General features: G+C 44.3%; 1 non-coding gene across 1 annotated transcript; it reads left to right on the plus strand.

Moving 5' to 3' along the window:
- The first annotated feature begins 593 nt into the window (after nt 1-593).
- On the plus strand, nt 594-666 carry TRNAC-ACA (transfer RNA cysteine (anticodon ACA)). Its single transcript has one exon. It is a non-coding gene; the product is annotated as a tRNA-Cys (tRNA).
- The last annotated feature ends 5,464 nt before the right edge of the window (nt 667-6,130 follow it).

The raw sequence follows: 6,130 nt of genomic DNA on the forward strand, positions 1-6,130 counted from the left end.
GAGCCGGGAAGCAGGTATGGAGGAGGAGATCAATAGGTTGGTTAGTTTTGGACAAGTGGCTTCTGAGGTTCATCTGTCTAGCTGGTTGGTCTAGGCTCAGAGTCATTGCCTAGACTAAACGTAGAGGTTTAGGTGCCTTTTGAGGCCATGAGTATGACTGAAATCACCCAGACATAGGACATAACTTTGGGAGAAAAGAAGGCCAAATATTCAAGGTCAGAGAATTCACTGGTAGAGACGAATTGAAGAAGAGGAGCCAGCAGAGGAGACTGAGCTTAGTTATGTGGGTAGAAAAGAAAGAGTGGTCCTCTGAAATGGGGAAGGGGGAATTCTAAGTGGAGCGTGACCAACAGTGTCAAATGCTGCTACAGGGGAGCCAGTGAGAGGAGAACTAGGAAGCGTCCTCTGTTCTGTGCACAGCGGCACGGGTTGAATTTTTTCCAAGAAGATATGTTGATGTCCCGCAACCTCAAAATGTGAGGTTATTGGGAAACGGGGTTGTTGCAGATACAATTAAGATACAAATTAAGATGAGGTCATCCTGGATAAGGTGCGCTCCTAATTCAATATGACTCCTGTCCTCAGATCAGGCTTCCCTGGTGGCTCAGACGGTAAAGCGTCTGCCTACAATGCAGGAGACCCAGGTTCGATCCCTGGGTCAGGAAGATCCCCTGGAGAAGGAAATGGCAACCCACTCCAGTATTCTTGCCTGGAAAATCCCATGGATGGAGGAGCCTGGTGGGCTCCAGTCTATGGGGTTGCAAAGAGTTGGACATGACTGAGCGACTTCACTTCACTTCACTGTCCTCAGAAGAGCAGAAAAGACAGCTGTAGAATGAAGAATGGAAGCAGAGACTAGAGTTGCACGGCACAAACCAGGAAACGTCAAGGATTGCTGGCAAACACTGAAGCTATGGAAAAAAGCATGCAACAGATCCTTCCCTGGGTCCTTCACAGAGAGAATAACCCTACTGATACTTTTATCTAAGATTTCTAGCCACCAGAACTGTGAGAGAATAAAATTCTCTTGTTTTAAGCCACCCTAGTTTGTGGTACTTTGTTACAGGAGTCCCAGGAAATTAATATGTAAAATTAAAGAGCCATCATTTTGTTGCAAAATCAGACAGGTAAGTCTTGCTTTAAGGCTGGAGGAAAGATAAGTATGGGTTCAGAACGAATTCCGTTAGAAACAGGGAGTAGTGGAGTGGGAGTTGGGACGTGTCAAAGTGTCACAGCCTGTTGACATTTTTTTCTACCAAGACCGGGGATCATCTGCTAGAAGTACAGGGGCTGAAGGAGGTCACAACTTCAATGACCACCTGTATCAGTTCTCTATTGCTGCACTACAAATTACCCCAGAACCCAGCAACCTAAACCAGTTAACATTTATTATCTCACATGGCTTCTTGTTAAGTATCTATTTAATTTATTATTTACTTGGCTGCAAGGAGTTTTAATTGTGGCATGCAGGATCTAGTTCCTCGACCAGGGATCAAACCCAGGCCCCCCAGGCCCTGTGCATTGGGAGCACAGAGTCTTAGCCACCAGACCACCAGGGGAGTCCCTCACATAGCTTTTTTCAAAGAGTCGGGAATCTGGGAACACCTGAACTGAGTGGTTCTGGCTCAGGCTCTCTCGCGAGGTTGTAACCAAGACGTCGGCCAGGGCTGCAGGCCTCTGAGGTGTTAACTGGGCTGGAGGACCTGCTTCCACAATGGCTCACCCGTATCCATCTCTGCATGGTTACCTGAGTGTCCTCACTAAACAGCAGCCACTTTCCCCTATAACAAGCAATCCAAGAGAGAGACCAAAGCATAAACCTCAATTTCCTTTATGACTTAGGCTTGGCAGTCATGTATTGTCACATCTGTTGGTGATGGTATATGTATCATCTATTGATTATGTAGACCAATTCTGATACAATAACTACACAAGAGAACAAATACTAGGAGGCAAGGATCATTAAGGAGCCGTCTTGGAGGCTGGCTACCACACTTACCTATATGAAGCCTCCTAAGTCTTGAAACAGGTCCTGATATCTTCCCCTGAGTTTCAGACATTTATATTAAGGTATCCTCTGGTCATTCCCCCCTTAGATGTCCCATGAGCACCTCAAAGGCAACAGGTATAAAACTAAATTCATCATTCTACTCCCAATCCAGGTTCCTTGTCTAACACTCTCATAGGCAGAAGGTCTACTAATGACTCACACATCCAAATTCGAAGCTGGGATCATCTATAATCACTTTCCTTTACCAATTCTTCCAATCCAAACCATCACAGGTCATATTAATTTTACCTTCTAAATATTTCTGGAATCTATTGTTTCTTCTCTATACTGCTTTTCACAGCCTTAGTTAAGGAATTTATCTTTCGCCTGAATCACTGCAACAGCCTCCAAACTACTGGACCAACATACAGCTATCAAAAACCAGGAAAATTCTCAGATTTACCCTACTCAGCCTGGATGCTAGCAATTTCATGGATGTTGACAGAATACATGAGACTCCTGGGTCAGATACAAAGGACTTTACAACTTTCAGCATGCCAAGCTACTGGGAAACTACCCTTTTGTCCTTCAAAGGATGTTTGTGTAGCAAGCATTTCTGGAAGATGGAGCTAGACACACAAAGAGCAGACAGCTTTGCTTGCAGCCTACTATAAAATTATAATCATCTCACACGCTAGTAAAGTAATGCTCAAAATTCTCCAAGTCAGGCTTCAACAGTATGTGAACCATGCACTTCCAGCTGCTCAAGCTGGTTTTAGAAAAGGCAGAGGAACCAGAGATCAATTTGCCAACATCCGCTGGATCATCGAAAAAGCAAGAGAGTTCCAGAAAAACATGTATTTCTGCTTTATTGACTATGCCAAAGCCTTTGACTGTGTGGATCACAATAAACTGTGGAAAATTCTGAAAGAGGTGGGAATACCAGACCACCTGACCTGTTGCTTGAGAAACCTGTATGCAGGTCAGGAAGCAACAGTTAGAACTGGACATGGAACAACAGACTGGTTCCAAATAGGAAAGGGAGTACATCAAGGCTGTATATTGTCACCCTACTTATTTAATTTATATGCAGAGTACATCATGAGAAACCCTGGGCTGGAAGAAGCACAAGCTGGAATCAAGATTGCTGGGAGAAATATCAATCACCTTAGATATCAATAACTGCAGATGAAACCACCCTTATGGCAGAAAGTAAAGAACTAAAGAGCCTGTTGATGAAAGTGAAAGAGGAGAGTGAAAAAGTTGGCTTAAAGCTCAACATTCAGAAAACGAAGATCATGGCATCTGGTCCCATCACTTCATGGGAAATAGATGGGGAAACAGTGGAAATAGTGTCAGACTTTATTTTGGGGGGCTCCAAAATCACTGCAGATGGTGACTGCAGCCATGAAATTAAAAGACGCTTACTCTTTGGAAGGGAGGTTATGACCAACTTAGACAGCATATTTAAAAGCAGAGACATTACTTTATCAACAAAGGTCCATCTAGTCAAGGCTATGGTTTTTCCAGTGGTCATGTATGGATGTGAGAGTTGGATTATAAAGAAAGCTGAGCACCGAAGAATTGATGCTTTTGAACTGTGGTGTTGGAGAAGACTCTTGAGAGTCCCTTGGACTGCAAGGAGATCCAACCAGTCCATCCTAAAGGAGATCAGTCCTGGGTGTTAATTGGAAGGACTGATGCTGAAGCTGAAACTCCAATACTTTGGCCACCTCGTGTGAAGAGTTGACTCACTGGAAAAGACCGTGATGCTGGGAAAGATTGAGGGCAGGAGGAGAAGGGGACGACAGAGGATGAGATGGTTGGATGGCATCACTGACTCAGTGGACATGGGTTTGGGTGGACTCTGGGAGTTGGTGATGGACAGGGAGGCCTGGCATGCTTCAGTTCATGGGGTTGCAAAGAATCAGACATGACTGAGCGACTGAACTGAACTGAAGTGAACAGGTTCCTGAGCTTAGGGTTTCTCACAGAGACAGAACCCCCACTGCACTCACAGCCTCTGCCTGAGTCACTCTGTGTTGTCCTTGTGGTTCTCAAAAAGCAACAGGGAACCGAGACGATTTAATGCCTCATTCACATAATATGTAGAAAAGTGACAAAGTCATGGGGAATTGTCGCCCAACAACAGCCAGAATCTACAGCAGGCCATTCAGTGGCTCCCCGCACCTACAGAACAAAGTCAAGCTTTTCAAATGACACTGTCCACCTGTGCCCCTCACTTTCCTCCTGCTTCTTACCTCATGACGTGGGTCAGAAATAACATGCAGCCCCTTCAACAACTGGTGCTAATTCTTGCCTCTAGGTCTTTGCTTGGGTCATCTTCTTTGCCTGAATTCCCCCCACCCTAACTCTTTCCCTAGAAATTGTTCATCCTATGCTCTGTGAAGTACCTTAGGAGGCTTACATGTGTTCTGAGTGTTGCTCAGGGTTAAGGTTTTCCTATGGGCACATGGGGCCAACCATCCTTACTCTTTTTTTTAAAAATATTTGTTTGTTTGTTCGGCTGTGGGGTCTTAGCTTTGGCATGCGGAATCTTTTTTTAGCTGCAGCAGGAGGAATCTTTAGTTGCAGCATGTGGAACCTAGTTCCCTGACCAGGAAGCGAACCCAGGTCCCCTGCACTGGGAGTGCAGAATCTTAGCCACTGGACCACCAGGGAAGTCCCCATCCTTACTCTTCAACGGACTAATATTTACCACTCACAACTACTGTCTTCTTCCCCTAAATGGAACTGCCTTTCTTGTGATGAAGGCACAGCCTGTTACAATAAAATGAGTCTCCACAATTTTCTTAGCTGCTTCTGTGGTGGGGTCAGGTAAATCCCCAATTTCTGTTCTTACTTCTGGTTCTGGTTTGGCCTCTCAGCTGTGCTGTCTCCCCAGCTGGTCTGAAGCAGCTCCATTCGGGTTCTGTTTTCGTTTGTTTTCACTACCTCTAAGTCAAAATCAAAGGCATATTTTCATTTAAAAAATAGCCATTCACAACATAGCTTTACAAATCTCCAACTGGAGACCCATGAAGAGTATGAAAAGACAAAAAGATGTGACACTAAAAGATGAACACCTACCAAGCCCCAGTAGGTGCCCAATATGCTACTGGAAAAGAGTGGAGAAATAGTTCCAGAAGAAATGAAGAACATGAGCCAAAGTAAAAACAACGCCCTGCTGTGTAGGTGTCTGGTGATGGAAGTAAAGTCCAATGCCGTAAAGAACAACATTGCATAGGAACCTGGAATGCTAGGTCAGTGAATCAGGGTGAATTGGAAGTGGTCAAACAGGAGATGGCAAGAGTGAACATAGACCTTTTAGGAATCAGTGAACTAAAATGGGCCGAAAAAGGTGAATTTAATTCAGATGACCATTATATCTACCAGTGCAGGCAAGAATCCCTTAGAAGAAATGGAGTAGCCATCATAGGCAACAAGAGAGTCCAAACTACAGTGCTTGGGTACAATTCCAAAAACAACAGAACGATCTCTGTTCATTTCCAAGGCAAACCATTCAATATCATGGTAATTCAAGTCTATGCCCCAATTACTAATGCCTAAGAAGCTGAAGTTCAAAGGTTCTATGAAGATGTACAAGACCTTCTAGAACTAACACTCAAAAAAGATGTCCTTTTCATCATAGGGGACTGGAGTGCAAAAATAGGAAGTCAGGAGATACTGGCAAGTTTGGCCTTGGAGTACAAAATGAAGCAGGGCAAAGGCTCACAGAGTTTTGCCAAGGGAACGCACTGGTCACAGCAAACACCCTCTTCCAACAACACAAGACACGACTACCCATGGACATCACCAGGTGGTCAATACCAAAATCAGATTGATCATATTCTTTGCAGCCAAAGATGGAGAAGCTCTATACAGCCAGCAAAAACAAGACCAGGAGCTGACTGTGGTTCACATCATGAGTTCCTTATTGCCAAATTCAGACTTAAATTGAAGAAAGTAGGGAAAGCCATGAGACCATTCAAGTATGACCTAAATCAAATCCCTTAGGATTATACAGTGGAAGTGACAAATAGATTCAAGGGATTAGATCTGATAGATTGCCTGAAGAACTATGGATGGAGGTTCATGACATTGTACAGGAGGCAGGGATCAAGAAATCCCCAAGAAAAA

This window comes from Bos grunniens, chromosome 20 (assembly GCF_055505025.1).
Source record: "Bos grunniens cultivar Pamir isolate PY7600 chromosome 20, Bosgru_T2T1.0, whole genome shotgun sequence".
Classification (NCBI taxonomy): domain Eukaryota; kingdom Metazoa; phylum Chordata; class Mammalia; order Artiodactyla; family Bovidae; genus Bos; species Bos grunniens.